The sequence below is a fragment of the Engraulis encrasicolus genome, chromosome 6 (genome assembly GCF_034702125.1).
Source record: "Engraulis encrasicolus isolate BLACKSEA-1 chromosome 6, IST_EnEncr_1.0, whole genome shotgun sequence".
NCBI classification, from domain to species: domain Eukaryota; kingdom Metazoa; phylum Chordata; class Actinopteri; order Clupeiformes; family Engraulidae; genus Engraulis; species Engraulis encrasicolus.
In genome coordinates, this window is record NC_085862.1 from 42,245,328 (window position 1) to 42,267,254 (window position 21,927).

At 41.4% G+C, this 21,927-nt stretch overlaps 1 pseudogene; it reads right to left on the minus strand.

Annotated features, from left to right (window-relative positions):
- Window positions 1–4,357: 4,357 nt before the first annotated feature.
- LOC134450398 (cytochrome P450 2J2-like) lies at window positions 4,358–11,259 on the minus strand (annotated as a pseudogene).
- Between the last annotated feature and the right edge of the window lie 10,668 nt (window positions 11,260–21,927).

Below are 21,927 nucleotides of genomic sequence, written 5' to 3' on the forward strand. Positions count from 1 at the left end.
ACAATGTGCCTGTATAAGTAACTTGTAAGGCATGTACAAAGCAAAATCAAACACTTGTTAGGCATGTATTCGCAAATGTCTTATTCATGCACAATAAGGGATTTATTACCAATTTAACCTAAGTAAGAACCTAGTAGGCCTAAGCATCTTCTTAGTACATGCCTTACAAGTTACTTATGCAGGCATTAACATTGTACGTATTAGTGCTATAGATGTATCACTAAAATAAAATGTTACTCATATAGCCTACAATGTAGATGACCAGTTGTGTTATTTTATTAATTATTATTTATCATCAATACATTTGTCATTTCTTGTACATACAAAAATATTCTGGTAAAAAAGTGACAGAGTACAGAGATGTATGGATAAAGACACAGTCCACAGTAATCCAGAGAACATAGGACGAGTCACAGCGCATTGTTGGACTTAGATTTTTTTTATTTTGGTGAACAACGCGTTTCGCTTGTGCTTCGTCAGGTTCACTTCGCAATAAAAACATTCCTCAGTACTATAATAATGGTTCTAATCTGATAAATGAGTGGTTGAGCTCAAAGGTTGTGGTTATTGCTTTAAGGATCATGTCTTTAATGATACAAAATGTTTTCCTGTTTTGGTAGAGAAACAAATCAAAAAAGGCATTGCATGATGAGTGATTATATCTATGAAGTGTTGTGTTATGAAAATGCTATATAATTGTAGTGTATATGTAAGCATACAAAAAGCAATAGCCTTACTGAATTTTATTGCACAATATCCCTTAACACCCAGAGTTATTACTGTAGGCCTATTATAACTGTCCTCTAAATATCCTGTCTGTTTTGAATGCTTAATCTTGATGCTAGTGTTTCGCTTGATTTCTAATGCGGTGTCATGTTCACATAAAAACAGACAAACACTCCTAGTCAATGTAACATATTGCTAGATATACAGTGAGTCCAATATGTATTTGATCCCTTGCTGATTTTGTTGGTTTGCCTACTAACAAAGACATGATCAGTCAATACATTTTATGATAATATGTATTCTAATATGGAGAGACAGAATATCAAAAAGAAAATCCAGAAATATTCTTGAGAGAATATATATTAATTTATTTCTATTTCACTGAGCAAAATAAGTATTTGATCCCCTGCCAACTGATAACAGTTCTGGGCCCACAGACCAGATGGGCACTTCCGATCAACTTGTCATCTGAATTAAAGATAACCTGTACATACTAACATGCATAAAAGACACATTGAATCAGCAGAATCAGTCCATAGTATGAGTGAATCAATCACACTCCAACCTCACCAGGATGGGAAAGACCAAAGAGCGGTCAAAGGATATCAGGGACAAGATTTTAGACCTGAACAAAGATTAAATGGGCTACAAAGCCACAAGAAAGAGACTTTGTATTAAGGACCCAACTGTTGATGCATTTCCTCCAAAATGTAAGGAATACAAAATGACCATCCATCAGCCTGTCTAGGGTTTTATACAAGATTTGACCTTTTGTAGGGATTCGATAATCATGAGAACAGACAGAAAGCACCCTAGACCTGTACGGGATGAACTAGACAATGATATCAAAACTACTGGGACCAAAATCACTGAGAAAACTATGGGTAGCACTTAAAGCCACAGAGGATTAAAATCCTGTAGTGCACACATGGTACCTCTACTTCAGAAGGAACTTGTGCAGTCCCACCTGAGGTTTGCCAGCGAACATCAGACTGGTTTAGGATATGATAAGGAGGTGCTGTAGTCAGATGAAACCAAAATCAAGCTGTCCGGCATTAACACAATTCAATGTGTTTTGAGAAAGGGAACTGCTGTCTATGATCCCAAGAACACCCTCCTCACCATCATGCATGAAAGTGGTATCATTATGGTTTGAGGGTGTTTGTCTGGCCAAGGCACAGGACAACTTCACATCGTCAATGAATGGATGGAGGGAGACATGTAATGTACAATCCTGAGTGCAAACGTCCTTCCCTCCACCACTACACTGAAGGGGGGGCCATTTTTGGATCTCCCAACATGACAATAATACACAACATACAGTCAAAGCAACGAAGGAGTGGCTCAATAAGAAGCATATTAAAGTCGTGAAGTGGCCTAGACCGTCTCCAAATATTAACCCTATAGTAATTCTATGGAGAGAACTGAGCCTCCCATTTACCAAGCTACAGCCACAAACTATTAATGTTTTAGAGATAATCTGCGAAGAAAAATGGGCAAAAATATTTTATACTATATGCACAAACATTGTCATCAACTAAAAGAAGCATCTGACCTCAGTGCTAGACAACTAGGGCTTTGCCACAAAGCACTTTATCTTCTTTAGCTAGAGGGGTCAAATACTTATTTGCCTAACTTAAATACAAATAAATTAAAATATATTATTTTAAGTTATTTTCTGGAATTTCTTTTTGATATTCTGTCTCTCCATGTTTGAATTAGAGGTGCTCCGATCACCATTTTTTGGGTCCGATCACCGATACCGATCACCAAAAATCTTTATCTGCCGATTACCGATCATTGCCGATCACAAAAATGATTTCCTATTTTTTTAATAGCCTATTAATTATCCTTATTGAATACCATTTCTGCCCATAAACCAATCAATCTTAATTTGCACATGTCTATTATTAGGCTATTATTATTATTATTATTATTATTATTATTATTATTATTATTATTATTATTATTATTATTATTATTATCTTTCAGACTAGTGTTGGTAATACAGTCTACAGTATTAATCAATGTATAAGTTATTGCATAGAATAACTAAACTATTTAAGATTGAATTGAAACTGAAACATTACATCAAATAGTCTTCCACATACGAGAAAAAACAACCTGTCGCTTTAAATGAGCAGCCTCGTGAGGAGAGCCCCTCCCCTCTCTGTCACCGTCCACAGTTGCAGTGCTCCACTACCGTTCTGAATCTCTCTCTCAAGTTTTAACCACATCTGTCGCCGTTTGGTGTTTCAGCAACTATCAAACTAATCGACTGATTACAACTTTGAAAACAATAATTGACATGTTTGTGCTGACAACGTGAAGTTGTCGCGTGCTGACCAAGGCAACTACACAGGTTATAACGTAACATGGCTCACTGGCGAGTAGCCTACTCAATCGCAAATTACATTGTCACTCAGGTAAACGGCGCATGGATCGGAAAATCAGATCATTGTTGATGCAGATATGGTTATGAATGGTGGAAATGAAGGGGGGAATGGCGAAAAGTTATAGACAAGCAAAGATGCCTTCTTTTGGTGCAGTTGCAGCTGTGCAGAGCCAGCGCCTACATGCAGCGCCAGGTGTAAAGGCAAATGGTTGCGTGAGGAATTTAATATCTCTCGATCGGTTTTTTGATCGGCATGTTTTTCCGATCACCGATCAGGCTATTTTTGGCCATTATCGGCCGGTCATGATCGGCAGCCAAGCAATCGGAGCACCTCTAGTTTGAATACATATTATCATAAATTTATAGACTGATCATGTCTTTATTAGTGGGCAAACCGGCGAAATCAGCAAGGGATCAAATACATATTGGACTCACTGTATTAGGTCTTTGAGCAGGGATGTCAAATGCAAATTTACACAGGGCCAAAACGAAAACCTGGAACAAAGTCATTGGCCAAACTCAGTATTAATGTTTAAAAAAAAACTAGTGGACTAGTAGAGGAGGAGCGCATCACTGCAGTTGCACAGTTTTATTTTTTGGCTTATTGAGGTTTCGGCACTAGGCCTTCACCAGTGGAGACTCTGACAAAGGCTTAAAGTCGAAGCATCAGCAAGCCAAAAATAACACGAAGCAGTGTTGTACTCTTCCTCTACAAAATCAAAACTATGTGTGGTACTTGAAAAAGCTGCACCTGCTATAAAAACCTTCCAAGGTGTGCAGGCCCTCGCTAAACTCTGCAAAAGAATGGACAGATTTGAATTTAATTGGAAATGGACTGAAATTAATACTTACGCTAGCCAAATTCACAAGCATTTAGACCTACTTCCATCATCTACTTTAGTTCAAATGTAACTTCACATTTTCAGTTGTATGAGTAGATATGACTAATGCTCTCTTACACTAGCCTGGGCCCACACAAATGTTACAAATGTTACAGACCAAATGTAAGGACACTGCAGACGGCCTGTCTGACATCCCTGCCTTAGTATTGCATACTGAAAGGTATGTAATACCTTTGCATAGTATAGGCCAGACATACTCAAGTGGCGGACTCGGGTCCGGATGCGGACCCAAACACAATGTCATCCAGACCCAGACAAAATCCCTCTGCATATAATACATGAATGAAAATTATTATTATTTTATTTTCATTGTGTATCAACGAGATTTCTCTGCCATGCAATCTGTAGGTATATTTCTGTGAAGCCAAATTAAGTATCATCACAATGACAACTCAGTGAGCAAACAAGAGGCCGGTGTGGCCAGCGAGGGAGACTACGGCATCGGTCCGTAGTGACTTTTTCAGACCCTGGAAACATTGAAAATTGGGCGAGTTTACCTTTTCAGTTTCTAGTTGAGTACCCCTGGTATTGGCTTATTCATCACACACATAATCATGTTTTGTGTATCTCCAGTTATATGGATGCTCTAACATTCAGTTACAGTATTATGCAATTTGGCATTAGGAATTACATTCAGGTTAGCGAGAAACAGCACAGAGCTGGTAAGGTTGGGGGCTGTGAGTGATGCCAAGTCTGTAGTTCAAACTGGGCTCCACGCCATCTGGTGGTGAGAAGGTGAATCGCTGCAGCAGAGAGGTGAAGAACTAGCCTAGCGCAGCCAGACCCGTACAGCAAAAAGCTGTGCCCCCGGGAGCAAATTCAATTTGCGGTCGCTAGGGGCGTCTAGATTTCTAGGCTAGTGAAGAACAGGAATAGCTCCATTCTAGCCAGTTGCTCTCCCAAACACACTCTTTTCCCTGGAGGAGGAAAAATGATGATATTTACATTAATGCAGACATAAAATATGCTGACAACAATTCATGTCCAAAGAGAATTAGAGTGATTTCGAGTTAAATAAAGGAATGAAGCATTTTGTGCAAATACAGTTGTATTTATCATTATGTCTTTTTGGCGGGAAATGGCCTGAAGTGGAAACACATTGATTTGTGTGGTGTGTCCACAATGGACAGGTCTGGCCAGGTGTAATGTAATCCATAGGGTAGTAGCACCAACAATCCCCTTCCAATCTCTGCTTCAACAATCAATGGGATAGCAGGATATCACTACATACACACCCAGAGAGAATGGTAGGAAGGCCTCCCTTCTACTGAACTTTCCTTCTGCGTCCAAGAAGTGACCTGGGTTGAAGGTGTGAGGGGTCTCCCACTCAGTCTCGTCAAACAAAATGGAAGTCAGGGTGCCAATCGCTACTGTGCCCTGTGAATCCCATAGTTCATAGTAAGTCGATGAACCATCATTATTATTATGACTATATAGACCAGGGATGTCAAATTCAGGCCCAAGGGTTTGAGTTTAACACCACTAAAATATAATGAAAATGTAGTGCACAGACAAAAAAAAGCCACCTTAGGTATGGCGTAATCTCCAACTTGGGTGTCTTTGGTGGTCCTCCTGCCCAAATTCAAAGGAACGATGTTGCCGAATCTCTGAGTTTCGTGGATCACAGCATCCGTGTAAGGCATGTTCTCCCGGTCGGCCACAGAAGGCTGTCTTGAGGATCCCACCACTCGGTCTATCTCCTCCTGCACCTTTCCTGAACATGGAGCAACAATGTTGCCATTAAAGTAGTTTACAAATGACCAAGAGTTTTACAACTTCAACAAATGTTCATTAAATTTCATTGGAACGTCTGTTTTCCTCACGCTGAATGTCAGGATAGTTGATAATGAACAGCAGTCCCCAGTACAAGGTGGTGGACGTGGTCTCAGATCCAGCTATAAATAAGTCCATGGTGCAGTAGCACAAGTTCTCCAGAGTAAATTCTGCCTCTTTGTCCTCTTTCCACTGCAGAAAACCAAATGAAATTAGATTGGGCATCTATAAATGTCGTTTGGGTTGTTGTGCTTCTATATACACAGCATATGTTTATGTATCTGTACTGTGTATCTACTGTACTGCATGTCTACAAAAGGTCAAGTATTTCTCCAAGGTAACTCAACCCACCTTTTCCATTTCATCAAGAAAACAATCGATATAGTCCCTAGGGTTAGATGGCTCAAAGTCTGCTTGATGCTCGTCAATTTTTTTATTGACAAAGACTGTGAGTTTGCGCGTCAGGGAAAATATTTTCTTGTGTGGACCCGGTACTCTGCGCATAAGCCATGGGAACATGTTGTACAGCTATGGAAACAGGAATAAATGGTTATGGAAGCACAGTGAGCAAACAACTATCACAATCACATTTAGGGTTTTTTCCTTTAGGCTTTTGTGTCTTTATTGCTTAAAGGACAGCCAAGAGTATGACGGGAAGAGAGTGGGAGAGAGACTAGGGTCAGGGCCAGGCCGAACTCGAACCTGGGTCTCCATGTGCATACAAATATGTGGGGGGCTTAGCACACTGTGCACAGTGCCAATCATTTAGCTTACCACAAAATGTTCTTCCAAATTAAAGGAGAATTCCGGACAACTTTTAGTTCAACAGACAGTTGTATTGCTCACGCTTAGCTTAGCTTGTCAGTACATCAGGGCATTTTTTTCAACCCTTTTGGCCTGTTAAATGGTAGCATGCAGTGGTGTAGTCTACGTAGAACGCAGGTATACGGAGTATACCCACTTCTAAATTTCAGGGATTTCGGTGTACCCACTTAAAATTGATTGATCCGTTGTTTTGAATAGCACAAATATATACAGTATACCCACTTCAAAAAATGCTCAAATATACAGTATACTCACCTCAAAAAAGTAGACTACACCACTGGTAGCATGGTAGTGTTTGAAATGTCCAAATACTCAACATTTCATCCCAAAATGATGCAACATCAGACACGTTACAACATTATATACATTATATAATTTCCCCCTGGGATCAACAAATGATACTCTACTCTACTCTACTACATGACACTGACTTTTTTGGGATAATATTTGGAGTACAGTATATTAGATACTGTATATTACATATATTAGCAGTATATTGGATATGTCAAGCACTGCATGTAAAAAACAAGCCCCTATTATTAGACTAGGATCTCGGAAAGGGCAGAACAAAAAATATCCATGTCCTCTGGTACTGACACGTCAAGGTATGAGCAATACAACTGTGGCCGGAATTCACCTTTAAAGAACAGTCCACCCTTTTTTGATTTTCACATATTTGCAGTATTTCCAAGCATTATTCATGAATGTGCATATCATTTTCTTCTCAGTGTTTTCAGTACTCAGATTTATTGGATCAGAATTATTAGCATAGCTTAGCATAATCACTGGAAGTAAACGGGCAGCATTAGCATCAGACCCCTCCTCTTTCTCTGGGCCCTGCAATATCTGGCTATGTGTAATTAGTGTGGCCATCAAAATAATTACCTGGGCCCAGAATCCTCCCTCTAGATATAAAAGTTCGTTCATGTCCTTCAGGAGGGATTGGAAGTCATCATCAGTCTACTCAAAACGCTCCCCAAACACCAGTACACAGATGATGTTGGACACGGCATTGTTCATGATATTTTGTGGGTCAAAATGTTTACCTGGAAACGTCACAGTATAAAAAGGTCCTCAAACTCACACAACAGTATATGGAAGGCTGTTTTCATCCTCCATGTGGCTCGTGCCATTCTCTCCAAATTTAATAATTTAAAAGGGACACTGTGCAGGAAATGGTCAAAAAAGGTACTGCAACTATGCTGCTTATTGAAATTGCTGGCTGCCTATTGCCAAATTTGATCTTTATATGAAAGTTTACTAAGTATTAAACAAACATTTTCTAGTATGGTCCAAGTACAGTCATTTTTGCAGCTAAAAATTGCTATTTTTGGAAATCCAAAATGGCGGACTATGGAGAAGATCCCCCTTTTCATGTATGAAAAGTGCAATTTTTCCAGTCATAATGAAAACTTAGAATTTGATGCTGGTGGTAAGTATTCATGAAAAAGGTAACATTAGCTAATGAGCAGCATGAATTCTAGAAATAAACAACTAAAAATCTCACACAGTGTCCCTTTAAGTAAGTTATCTTGTGATTAGGAGATAAAAAGGCTCTTTCTTGGCACTGTGGTTCCCAAATAGGGATATATGTACCACTTGGGGTACGTAAGCACACTGCAGGGGGGTACGTGGGAAAATATAACGATTAAAAAAATGTCTGGAAAATGTATGGACACATTGGGATAGAGGAAGGACATGAGTTAATTTGCACTTATGACATGACAAAAGACTAAGGACAAGTGGCTTCGAAACACTGATGTAGCAGTTGGACAACACACTGCCGGAGCAATATCTTAATTGTTGTACACTTAGGTTTATGTGTGGAGTGGCAATTGTTGTTACCGGTACCTTGTTCATTTAGGAATGCTTCGTTTAGACACCTGGCTTCCTGAAGGATAGACGGTTCAAGGCTTTTTTTGCCCAATCCAAAATTTTTCAGAGTGTGAAGAGCAAATCTCCTTTGTTGCTTCCAAGCATATCCATTGGACGCAATAAACCCTATGGAAAGTGACATAATGAAATATTCTATTTTCTGAGTATATTCTGTAATCATTATGGTGTCAACTGCTTTCCGCTCTCTGCTGAGTTAGAAAAAAAATCACCTTTTTCTCCAACAGTATCAGCAAATATTGGTATAACTGGACGATCAGTAAAGTTATCTGATTGATATGCCTCTCGAACAAGTTTATGCCCATTGAAAATGGCAACCCTTGGTCCATACATTTTTACGCTGAAGATGGGTCCGATTTTTTTTGCAAACTGCAAGAGACAAAATCCCTAGAGTAAAGAGACACAGCAATACAATAATATAACAATAATATGTATGATAATTCAATAAATCAAAGCCTAGTTGAATTTGATATGAAGAGTTCAGATGTATTTCTCTCTAAAGCCACATATTTTATCAAGAACAAGAAGTCAAGTCCAAACAAATCATGAGGACTCATTTTTAAATTTACAAAATGATTTTTAAAAAAGTAAAGCACATTTTCGTGCAAACTCATTACAATTGCATTTAGAGGATTTTGCATCTGGCCTTATCATAAAATTAACAATGCATTAGTAAAAACTAAAATAGACAGTTATCAGAAATGGACATATGAATTAACATGGAAAGTACCGGTAATTCAGGTAGAAATTGTAAATACATAGAAGCAAATAAAAATGTCTTCTTTCCCATTCACGTCTAGTTTAAGTGTTACATATATTTCAATTTCCTTCCTTTATTGCATTTTTAGTCCATTTATTTATGTAGGCCTATGCCACATATTTGTATTGTGGTCATTTCCAGTAGGCTATTATCATTTTGTCCCCCATAGTAAAGACAAATCCTCGTGGCAGATGCCTGGTCAAGCGTTGCATTCTGAGCTGGTTGGATCAACGTTGTGACATTTGAGCCCTATCTCTGCCATTTCGTGAAGTATTCACGAAATAAATAACTTTTTCGTGGTGCATTCACGTTATTGGCCATTTTTCGCTGCCTATTCATTTGAATTGCCCCACTGCTGCTATGGTTATCCAAGCGTCTGCAGGGGCGGGGAGGGGGTGCTGACAGAACACTGCTGATACACTACTTACGCCTTATGTCATACGACCCTAAACCTAACCCTAACCCTTACCTTAACCCTAAACCTAAACCTAAACCTAACCCTAACCCTACTTAACCCTAAACCTAACCCTAACCCTAACCTTAACCCTAACCTTAACCCTAAACCTAAATTGCTTGTTTGAAATGTTTGATTACCATGTGACGGTACCGAAAGGGCGTCAAGCTAGTGGGTCGCTAGGCAGCAGTCGGGCAATTCAAATGAATAGGCAGCGTTTCGTTGCCCAACCACGAAAACTTCACGAAATGAAAGAGATAGGCCTACGGTTGGACATTTTGTCTAACACCAGAGTATTTCTACCGTCCCGCTTATTATGTTCAACATTCTTAATGGACAGGTAGTGTGGAAGTAGTGAGGGAAGATGCACAGCTGCAGTTTTTTCAAAGATAGTGATGTTCCCTCGTGGCATTTTAACTTGTGTCTTTATTAACTATTGTAACCGAGGGTAGGTTGGAGATTTAAGTATTATAACGACTACGCCACTGGTGGCCTTGCACCACCAGATATACTTGTTGAACAATGGTTCTTAGACCAGGTTTTAGCAAGAGGGTTTCCCACACACAGGTAAGCAAGTAAGAGCAGAGACGTGAATTCAGGTGAATAATCAAATGGTAATTATTTATTGAAAACAGAAAGAAAACAGATTCAATACGAGCATTATTAAACAAAACTGAAAAGAAATCAAAATGAATGACTCAAATTTAAAACAACAAAAAGGGCAACAACTGGGTGTACAAAAAGGTCTAACAGAGCAGCAGTGGCAATCGCTCTGCCAAGACAAAAGGAAAACATAAGCTGCATGGACATGGGAAGGTTCACCTATCAACAATATTTACTGATGCTAAGCATGCAATACTATTTCATACACACCATCATGCAAATCATGCAATAAAAAGGTTAAGAAACGCCATAACACACATCATGCAATAATTTCAGGAAATCACACACACACTTTAAACAAGCCATGCAGGTTATTTTAAGATTTCACCGTTAAACAAATCATGCGACGCTACAAGCAGTAAACACTATTTACAGATGTTCAACCACACACACACACACACAGCAAGCTTTACCTCTAGGCCTCGAATGAGGATTAACCAATTGCGTCCGGCGTCTCCGGCCGTCACAGCAATGCCTACTCACAAACAAGACACTGTTACACGCCAGCCACAAACAAATAGACAATTCAAAACGCATTGCTTTCAAATGCATGTGATCATAAAATGTAATGAAACATACTTCCAAGTTCCAGTCGCCAGCGATCGCCAGTGCCAGGGCGCTCCTGGCGTTCTCTGGACAAAACCTCGGGAACAGAGAACAAATTGATCATGATGACAGCATTTACATTACATTTTGTTTTAAGTGCATGTTTACAAAGTCTTCAAATAACTGCGGTACGCGAGTAGTGCACCTAACCGGACATAGGTCTAGGTCCACAGCACAACACCTATTTTAAAACATTACATTAGGTTCTTACACCGATCACTAAGTTTAACACAATCAGTTACAGAGTACAGTTAATACAGCACATACCTCGGGCAGCGAGCACAGTGAGCGCGGGGATGACAAGTCAGACGAACCAGAGCTTGTGTTTACCTGCTGGTGAGTGACCCTTTTTATGAATGAAAAGTTGATTGAGTAGCTACCGGCATGCTAACCAGGGGGGTGTGTCAGCAAGGGACTACTACGGTGGCCAAGAGCAGCCAACAGGCTGCCGGTTACACTATAAAACTAGAGGTGCTTAACTCGACTCTTTGAGGCGTCCGGATTGATTGGATCATTCCAAGGAGGGTATCCGGATTAGACGGATCACTCGGATCACACGGATCACTTATTTAAAATAAATAAAAATAAATAATAATAATGTATTTTTTAAAACGTTTCTTTCGTTAAGTAGCTATGCGCCTCACCTTTGTTGTTCCATTTATTAATTCACGTTGATAAATCAAAGAGTAAGACAATTTGATCAACAAAACTCACTTTATGAATGTCACAGTTCCTAAACTCATGCTGCGATCCGACCCACCTGGGTCTCCTCACTAAACATGCAACCACAACTCAAACAGCCTTTGGCAGCAGTGAAACGGCATGTTCCTGATTTTGCAATAAATAATGTGTGTGTGTTTGTATTTAAGAAGACTAAAAGTCAAATATTTGGGAGCAGAAGTGTAGTTGAGCAGGGACAGTCAGGAGGCGAGCAGCAGATGACCACTCGCTTCCGCTGCCGAGTTGCCTTGCGACTCGCACACTCTTGGCAACAACGAAACTTAAGCGATGATCCGATCCGTAGGGGATTCGCTGCTACCAACAACTCAGTCAGGATTCGTCTCACCGAGTCGCCGAGGGCGCTGCTGCTGAGTGACTCGGACGAGGGGAGTGACAGCAGTGTCTTTAAAGGACGGTACGCTGTAACGCAGTGAGTGATAGTAGAGTCACGTCTGTAGACTATAATTTCCCTAAGAGTAGCCTACATACTGAGATGTTAAAGCGTTGGCAGAGCATTGTTAACATTTAGAAATGTAGACCTCAAAAGAGTCAGAAGCACACACATAGGGAGTGTGGATCCGCGACTCAATTGGCCACAACAGGCTGGACGGATCAAACGGGCTCGATGAATGACGAGGCGGGAGTTGGTTCAGTTTTACTCAGTGAGTGTTCGTGACTGAACAGCATAGTAGGGAGATTAGAGATTGGCTGTTGTAGTCAACTAAAGAGGATACAGTCCGGTTTCACAATTTCTCGCGCTGTAACTGCCATTTTGTTGACATATTAATGAAATGCCGTCTGACCCGCCTTTGGCGGATCAATGCACGCCAGCCATCCGGTCTGTTCGGATGAGGTCTTGACCCGGCTCTCCAACCGGATCCTCCGGGTTTTATATCATCTCTATATAAAACAAACAAATCCAAACTCTGCACTGTTACAAAAGCCAGACGGGGCAGGGACAGCATTGGTTTGCCTTTTCCCCCTTTACCCCTTGGCTTTGGCCCCTTGCCCCGCGCCCGATTTACATGCAGTTGCAACGGAGTTCCATAACATTCATAATTTACCTCAGAATAAAGCCAAATGTGTTTCCCCTAATATTTGCCGGTAGGTAAAATGATCTAGGCCTGCTCTGCAACTTGGAAATAATAACTAGAGGTAGGCTAGATCGTATTGAGACCAACCAGTCGACTGGACAACTTTTGGCTCTTGGCCATCACATAGCTGCGGACAGCTTACCACGCTTGACGCACAGCTGTTTCGTCATCATAAACATAAAGGTATAGGCCTAGCTCAGAGCCAGACAGACAAACTAGTCACACGTACCTTTTGAAACTGCAGGTGCATCTTGTTGGCGTCAATATGATGCAAGTCGCCTATAAAAGGCAATGACCATAGCCCCGGAGGAAAATTATTAGGTGGTTTAGTCTTTATGTAGTCAAACACCAGAAGAAACACGAAAAGACAAAGTAAAAATGATTTGATATCAAGCAACTCCAAAAGGCGAAACAACAGTGTCATTGTTCAATGCCCAAACGATCCAAGACTGCAACGAACAACTTTTTCCTAGCGGTTTCACGGACAAACTTGTGTGCGCCTCACGTTTTCACCCTCTCCTGCTCTGCCTGCTGGACCAACAAACACTGTTCTATGTTTACAGCATACGGCGCTTTTTACACAGAAACAACGGTCGTGATGTCAGCTGTTGCGCTGCCTGTAGGAATAAGGTAGGCTATGCTTTATACAAGTTCCATCACAACAAGTGTAAGCTGCAGCAACAATACATTTTAGCTTGGGCTAGTTGTTCTTGCCCAACCCTACCCGAAGTCACCGTTAAGAATCTGACTTGATATCCCATGTGTTATTAAATACAGAGGTAAGGAGGCTAAGGATATGGGCTATGCCACTCATGCAGCATGCCTCTCATCTCATCACTACAGCATCTTCATCCTGCTAAGCTCAGACAGGCGCTTGTGCACCACTCAGCGGCGTGGAACAGGGGGGGAAAACCCCGACTCATTCTCAGGGCCCAGCCCACCTGGGGGGCCCACCGGGGGGCCCCTATGGAAAATGTTCTTCTTGTTTTGCTTTTTTAAACATTATTTTTACAATAATGTCAATACATGTTGGTAATTTATGTAATTCAAATGTTCTCTGGAAATACATCTGTTAAATTGGATATACTAGCCTGCAAATAGGCTACAATATATATCAAACACCCCCAATCAGTACGCATTGGTTTAGTCCGCCCTCTCGCGGACTTTTGATTGCACAATATGCGTAATCAACACTCACTCACTTCATTATAGGCATTAAACGCAGCAGCCGGTTAGCAATGAAAGATGTCTAAAACACCAGGCTTTCACAAAAAGAATAGAAAGGCAAGAGAGACAGGGGAAACCAGATGAAGCAACTGCTGCTGATTTCTTGCAAGAAAGGTGAGCCCAAATGTCAAAATTACCGCCTACAGTAGGCTAACTGGTTATCTCATTCCCATTCCGTGTACCCTACTGTGATAGCCGGAGTCAGATTTAAAAAAATATTATAGCCAAACATTTTTTGGCTATAATTGTGATAGTCTATTGAACCCATTTTTGTCTTTGATATATTCATAACAAGTCACAAAACCAACATAGGGTCGATGTTGGTTCAAATATCCAAATAGCAAAGCTAATTTGTAAAATGAATCAAGAAAATGTCACAAACGTGAAGATGCCCCCTGTCACAGCAGATGCAAGTTGTGCGAACTTGAGAGAAAGTGAGCCTATTTTAGCTAGCCTAATATCCTAATGTTGAGGAAAAGCAGTTTCTCAATCGGGTGCATCACATTTGCAGATTGATTATGTCCTCGTAACGATATTAATCAACGTCATGTTCATCAGTTGCCAATGTCAAGGTGGCGGTGCGAGCTGTCAGTCCTGAACCGTCATTCTGCTTTCATTTTGCGGTCTCAACACTCTCAATAGGAAATCTCTGGTTACTTTCCCTGGCCACCTGACAATGTCCGTTGTAGCTGAAGTGTGGTAAATTAATGACGAGATTTTGACGGGGCACCAGTCTGCGTTTTGAATGCTGCTGACGCCATTCTAATCTGCGCAAAGCGCAATACAAAAGATAGGCAGAGTAGCCTACCTACCTATGCTCATGACAATTACCCTATTTAAGGTAGGCTACTGTGAAATAGTTACTGGCCAATTTAAATCTGAAACTATAGCCTATGCAGTAGCCTAATAAATAATGATGTGACTAGGTTCGGGGTGCCCTGACTTTAAAAGGTTGAGAATAACGGCATCAAATCCAAACAGCGATACTTTTGTTCCAGCCTATTTTAAGCGACATTCCATAGTAAGCTTCTGCCAGTAAATCACAGCTGATTCTCTATTCCTTGCTCTCCCAAAAAACAACTAACGTTAATGACGTGCGGGTGCGTGCAGCGGGCCAGTGCAGGTGAATGAATGTGTGCGCGAGCGCGTGTGTTTCTGTTCAGGGATGCATATTGAAGAAAGTTCAGTTCTATATCAATGTCTCATGTCTCCTTAGTGCACGAAATATTAGGCTAAATGCATTGTGAAGAGAGATTTACCAGTCTCTCTCCTCCCCCTCACACCATAGTGATGAAGTGATTAAAAGTCATCTCTATGAATATGATAGCAGACTTTTCACAACTGGTGATGTGAAAAATAAGGACATTATGTCTGTTCTGTGATAGGCTATCATATGATTGAAAATGAGGATAATTCAAGTGAAGGGGAGGAAGATAGGCCTAGAGGAAGGCAAGGAGGATGACAATATTAGTCGCGCGTTTGTGCGGGGGTTGTGGGGGGGAGGGGGGGTGAGTAGGGGGGCCCATGAAAGAAGTTGTTCCTAGGGCCCCAAATTTGGTGCTACGCCCCTGGCACCACTGCAGGACATGCACGGACTGAAAGACTAAGAACATACGTTTTTACCCTCAAGCAGTCAGATTGCTGAACCCTTATATTAAATAACTTTTTTCGTGCAAGTACAGAGTTGATGACCCCTTTATCATTCCACTACATGCAAAGTGTAAGTGACAAATAGCACCGTTGTCCTCTGAGAGTGAGACACACTCATTTTGACCTTTTCCCACTCTCCAACTCCACACATTTTATTTCTCACTCTGCAAATGTGTCGTAAAAAACTCCAATTGGCATTTCTTTTTTCCCCCCAAGCATGTCCATAGGCTTCCCTGCATGGAGCACCCAGGTGAGCTTAAACTGCAGTGAAAGGAGAAAAATCCTGACAGAACACAACTTCTGTGAAATATCAGTGCATGACAGAAATGCATGCTTGCAGTGCAATGAGTTCCACTTGCAGTGCTGAACCATTGGAATTGACCAGTAACAGGTTAGTCTACAGTTATAGGCATTTGCACTAATACTTTTTTCAATACGTGTGCACCACCTAGATCAGTGGTGGGGAACCTTTTTCATTTGAGGGGCCACTTCAAATTCATCCGAGGGCCGTACACATCCCCCTGAGGGCCCTAATACGAACACAAACCAGGATTTCCCCCTACATTTTAGGCCTATATTGAAGGCAGCCACCAGAGATATTCTATAGAGATATGCCAATATAATAGGTTTCTATGGGCACCTAACGTGACCAGGTTCCGGTCTGCCTAAAGGGGCGTGTCATAATGCTCCTACAATGAATAGAACAGTCCTTAGTCACAGTCTGCCTATAGCCTCTTTTCCATAGGGTTCCGCGTTCTGGTGCGGGCTTTATAAATATGCATGAGAGTCGGCGGGGGGCTAATGGTACTGGTTTGGCCCACGTTTCCATCTAGCAGAGTTCGGTACAGTAGCCTAGGTACAGTTGAGCAGTCGCAGTCGCAGTCGCCCTGAGTGGGCACGTGAGTAATGACCAGGCTTTCACGCCATGGTAAATAACACAGGAAAATGAGTCCTCCTCCTCCAAACAATACCAGTTACTCATTACCCATTAGTCTTGTGATTGTAGGCAATTGGATATTGAGGTTGGACTGTATTTTAGCCGTGGTAACTGTATAGCCTACTATAATTCCCTCCGTTGCATATTGCCAAAGTGCATTTGCAATTCGGAAGCAAATAGGCTACTTGGATAGAAGACATTCCGTCATCCAAAACTACATTCGGTGAGATGTTTACCATAGCCTACTTTCACAGCGTGAAAACTTCTAATGCGCTCTGTCCTCTTGTTGATGTTTACCATAATTTCACAGCGTGCACACTTATAATGCGCTCTGTCCTCTTGTCGGCATATTCAGTTGCATATTGGTCGCCCCGTTTCCCTTCTGTTGCAGCGCATCCAATTGAGTTATCAAAACTACTTCCAATCCATTGCAGTTTTCATGCTCTGTTGCCATACTTATTAAAAGCATAAAGACAGTCGTGATTTGTAGAGGCTCGCGAATGAGGAAGCAATCCGTAAACCACACGGCCAGAAAAAAATACCTAAAGTTTATTAACACAGAACAAAAGCAACCTGTCCTACGGAGACCTCGCGTATGAAAAGATGTGCAATGAAAAGGAATTAATTTAATGCTAGCCAACAGATTAGTGTGCATTGTGAAGACTTTTTTTGCATGGTGCGTGTTCATAGCCTACTGTATTTCTCCCGTGAAAGCCCGAGGAGGCGTGGAGCTTCATGAAAAAAAGCAACATTTTTTGTTTGTTTGATTTTCAATCGGTCGATGAATGCCAGCAGCACAAAAATAATTCCTTGACAACTCCTTGGCCAGACTGGAGTTACTTTAGAGAACATGATAATTGCTTGACCAATTTCCTATCTAGTCTACTGAAAAACTGCCGACAGAAAAGCGATGTTGATTTTTAAAGTGCGTGGGTGGGGATAGGTGTTTGCACATAAATCCTAACACAGGCAACATGTAGCCTAGTGGAACTCAGCTCCGCACGCCTCGAACCACGTCTTTCGCGATTCTATAATCGCCCCTGTTTGAGCCCTGTTTGAGCTGATGATGGGTGTGTATGGGTGGAGTAAATGCAAAAAGAAAACGAAACCACGCCCCAGCAATGCGCAGCCCCGTTCTAACAGGCCTAGTCGAAAGGGGGCTTATGTCTGCCTAAGGGGGGCCATAATAGAACCAGGAAACAATGGGCCAATGGAACCTCTCTCTCTCTCTCTGTAAGCAGACCTCACCTTCTCTTCCTGAGCTAAAGGTCCAGCACGGTAGCTCAGTGCTACTGAAAGTCTATGAGACTTTGGGAAGGAGGTTTCTTTTTTTTTTTTTTTTTAAGATTTTTTTTTACTTTATTTGATAGGACAGTCTGAGAGGTGGACAGGAAGCGAATGGGGAGAGAGATACATGCAGGGGTCAGCGAATGGGGAGAGAGACGGACAGGGGTCAGCAAAGGACCCGGGCTGGGATTCGAACCCGGGTCAGCCGCATGGCAGGCAAGTACCCTACTGGTTGGCCACGGCAGGGCCGGGGAAAGAGGTTTCTAAATATTTTACACTGAACTCTGCTAATTGCCATCTGTTGCAAGTAGTCTACCTGTTTGATTGGTTGCAAGCGACATTGCATTATAGACAGTGTGAAGTGTTGGTACAAGCAGCTTTCTCATTTTTATTATATCTCTTTATATATAGATTTGCAGCATAAACAATCATCACTGGTTAGCAAAGACTGGGTGCAAGGGGTGATTGTAGTTGTCCATTATAGAGTCGAGCCTGCTCAGTGTCCTCTTCTCAGCTTTGGTAGTGAGCAGGGCTTGACACTGGCACCTGCAAACCGGCCAAATGCTGGTAAAACTTGGCTGTGGCTGGTAACACTTTCAGTGTCACTAGCCAATTTGGCAGGTAGAACCAAGCTTATTCTATGGTATGACATATCAGAATAGTGTATATTCTGCACTTTGCCCCTTGTGTATCAAGTGTTTGCATTTAAGTTCAAGTTTCTATTTGTTTGTTTTATTTCCATGTAGAAACCCATGCACTCATCTTCTTGCTTTAAGCACTGTATCTTCTGAGGTTAGATGTACAGCGTCATGATAAAAAAATGAAAATAAAATGAGTGGCCAGTAGAATAGCTGGATGGCTTGTGACTTGGGAAAGCAACTAGCCACAGTGGCCGGCAAGCAAACAAGTTAATGTCAAGCCCTGGTAGTGAGAGCCTCCAGTTCTGTGCCTACAACAGACCCAGCTTTTCTCAATAGCCTGTCAATACAAGAAGTCCAGCATTTCTATTCCTAATGCTACCGCTCCAGCATGCTGTATATGTGTGTGTGTGCGTGGGTGTGTGTGTGTGTGTGAATGCAAAGCACTTTGATTCACCTGTCTAGTTGGGATATTGTGCTACAAATACATTTTGATTCATTGAAAAGTAAACAAAGGCTATTTTTAGGAGGCTACACACCCATAAGAAGGATTTTTTTTCCTGAAGCCTTTTGTTTATTAAACTCCTAATGATCCGACTGAACACACACACACACTACACACACTTCTTCAGCACAGTTTTTTGCACCAGCCATTAATTTAAACACGAAAGTCTCTCTATGTATATGACAAATACAAATCCTTGTTTCCTTGTATCTGGTGGTGTGGGCACATGTGGAACTTGCGGCAGCCTTACCAGGCTCTAGAGGCAATATAGTAGGCCTATTGTATCTAGGCATTATCGTCACATGCCTTTGATTGTCAAACATTTGTAGATGTATGTAGTGATTATGTCAGCATGGACCGCAGTGCATTGTGACAATTAAAAAAAAAAAAAAATCTATTTTCAAAAAGGGCATGTTTTGTTCAGTTGGGCAAAGGGGCAGGTGCTTTACCACCACCTCGTCCCTATCTGTGCAGGCCTATGGAAAGAGGCATGCACTAACAATTAATTTAATTAAAATACTGATGGCTTTTCTTCAATTTTCATCATGAATGTCATGATCAATATGACATTATTGTTGATGCCAACTGTGTGAAATGCAGTGCAATGCATTGAAATACAGTGAAAATCAGGGGTGAAGTATACAACTGTGAAAAAATGTATCTGCAAAAGGCTTCCTGATTTGAGCAATTTATCCTCTGATAATCTAAGCTTCATTGATGGCATGCCAATGTGTAACTGAGTTTCTTAAACTGCAATTACAATAAGAGAAAATGAAAGCGTCTAAAAACTAGATATTGGGGTGAAAGTGCCGTGCATAAACATTTACAAGTCCCCAATTCCCTCCACCAGTTCTTTTCTTTGGCTGTGTTTGTGTGAACGAGCCTTTTTAAACAAGTTATGTAACATCCCATTTATTCCCATAGCAACCCAGTTGTGCAGTGCATTCTGGACGCATTATGTCACGCCATATTCCTGCCGTCAGTGGGCGAGACGATACATCCCAGTCAGGGCCGCTGACAGCTTTGGCCAGGCCTGGGACAAAGTAATCTGAAGGGCCCCCCCAACCAATACATACAATGTAATGAGCACCCGGGACAGCTGGCCCGTTTGTCCCCTTCTGTCGGCTTCCCTAATCTTCAGTTCACCTAAGGTGAACTCACTCCTTTCTACTTGCCCTACCACTCATAAACAATGCTGGTCTATGGACTGATCACCACAATCTTCTACTAGAGATTACATGCTGTGCAAGGGCCAAAAACATTAACACACAATAACAATAACAGCAATTAATGACATTCTGCTGTCTGTCTAGAGCAAACACTGAAGGCCCAAAGCCATACTGAGTGAGTCCAAAGTTCAGCTCAAAAAAGTAACTTCAGGACAAAGGCAATTGAGACTTGGTGGAGAATGTGATAAGGACAGCTCTACTACAGGAAATGATTTAACAAGAATGCAGACTTTGGTTTAAAATAATAATTTATTGACCTTTATTTATTTTACTTTCCCATGAAAACAGAAGTTTAACATTGACATGAAAATGAAAAACAACAAATTAATTTAACTTCAGGATTATGGTTGGGTTATTGTTTAATAATTAGCAAAGGCCCATCCATAGATAAGTAACTAACAAGCTGTTAAAATGGAGACGCCGCAGCACAAAATAAGAATAAACTGACACAGAAAGAAAGAAAATGGAATCAAATTTACTATTAGGTGCACAGACAGCCCAAGTTCCAAAAACTGATTTCAGGAAGATGTTTATCCTAATTTTGCTGACGACATCAATCAGCGTGCTCTCTGTTAAGCAGTCGCCCTGAACACTTTGAACAGAAATGCATGCAGGGTCCACAAACACACAGATTTTCCTTTAGTCTCCCTTTCTCTCGCTTGGCTGCACGATCTAATTGAAGTATTCCACGCATGATGAGCAAGTCAGCATCTTGCCTGCATGCTCTAACTCGCATTGTCAATCACAGTTCCCACAGTTGGATAGTGAACAGAAGCGCTTTCTAGGCAGTGCAACCATCTTCTCAATCTAGCAGCATGGGGTTTTCATATTGAGGCTTTTGTCAATCATGCGCCGCTTCAGAATCTTGCATGAGTATTGGTGTACTAGATACATCTCTCCTGCTCTGCCACCTCCCCCTCCAAATGTATCAACCAACCAAACACATTTTCGCCTCCGGAAGTACGTTTCAGTTCCTTGTGTACAGTCTGTTCCTGCACAACTAATCTTTGCACACACCGCACGAAACGGGTCGTAGTCACACCACCACACGCAGTAGGCAAAACATATTCAAAAACACGTCACTAAAGGCATTTAGTCCAACGTCAACAACAAAATCCGTTAATCGGATGCGTTAATGTCTCGGATCCTTGTGTGGGGAAACAGCTGATTGTGCTGTGCCATGCATGCGTGCTACTGTTTACATAGCAATGCTAGCTTCACCGACAGTAGCAGCCAGCTTCTCCTGTTCACTACAGCCTCAAATTTCATCATGGGGGTAATAAAAGAACAAAATGAGGAATCCAACTTATCTGGTTGCCGATCAAATCTGAGGTAAAGGTAATAATCCAATCACAGTTCACAATGTGTAGGGCAGTACGATCTGGCCAAGGTTTGCATTATTCCCCAGGTGTGTTTAGTCGAAGTGAAAGTGTTGTCTTCTGTACGCTAATTATTATGTGAAGCATACTATAAAGCGCCATAGAGTGGAAGCAGACTGTAGCCTACTGTAGCACTAAGGAAACAACATACAAACACGATCCTTGTGTTTATAAAGATGACAGCATCGCAGACACTTGGCAAGGTGTAGGCTACACAGAGAGGGGGAAGGGCGCAACAGTGACGTAACCGACGCAGACCAACAG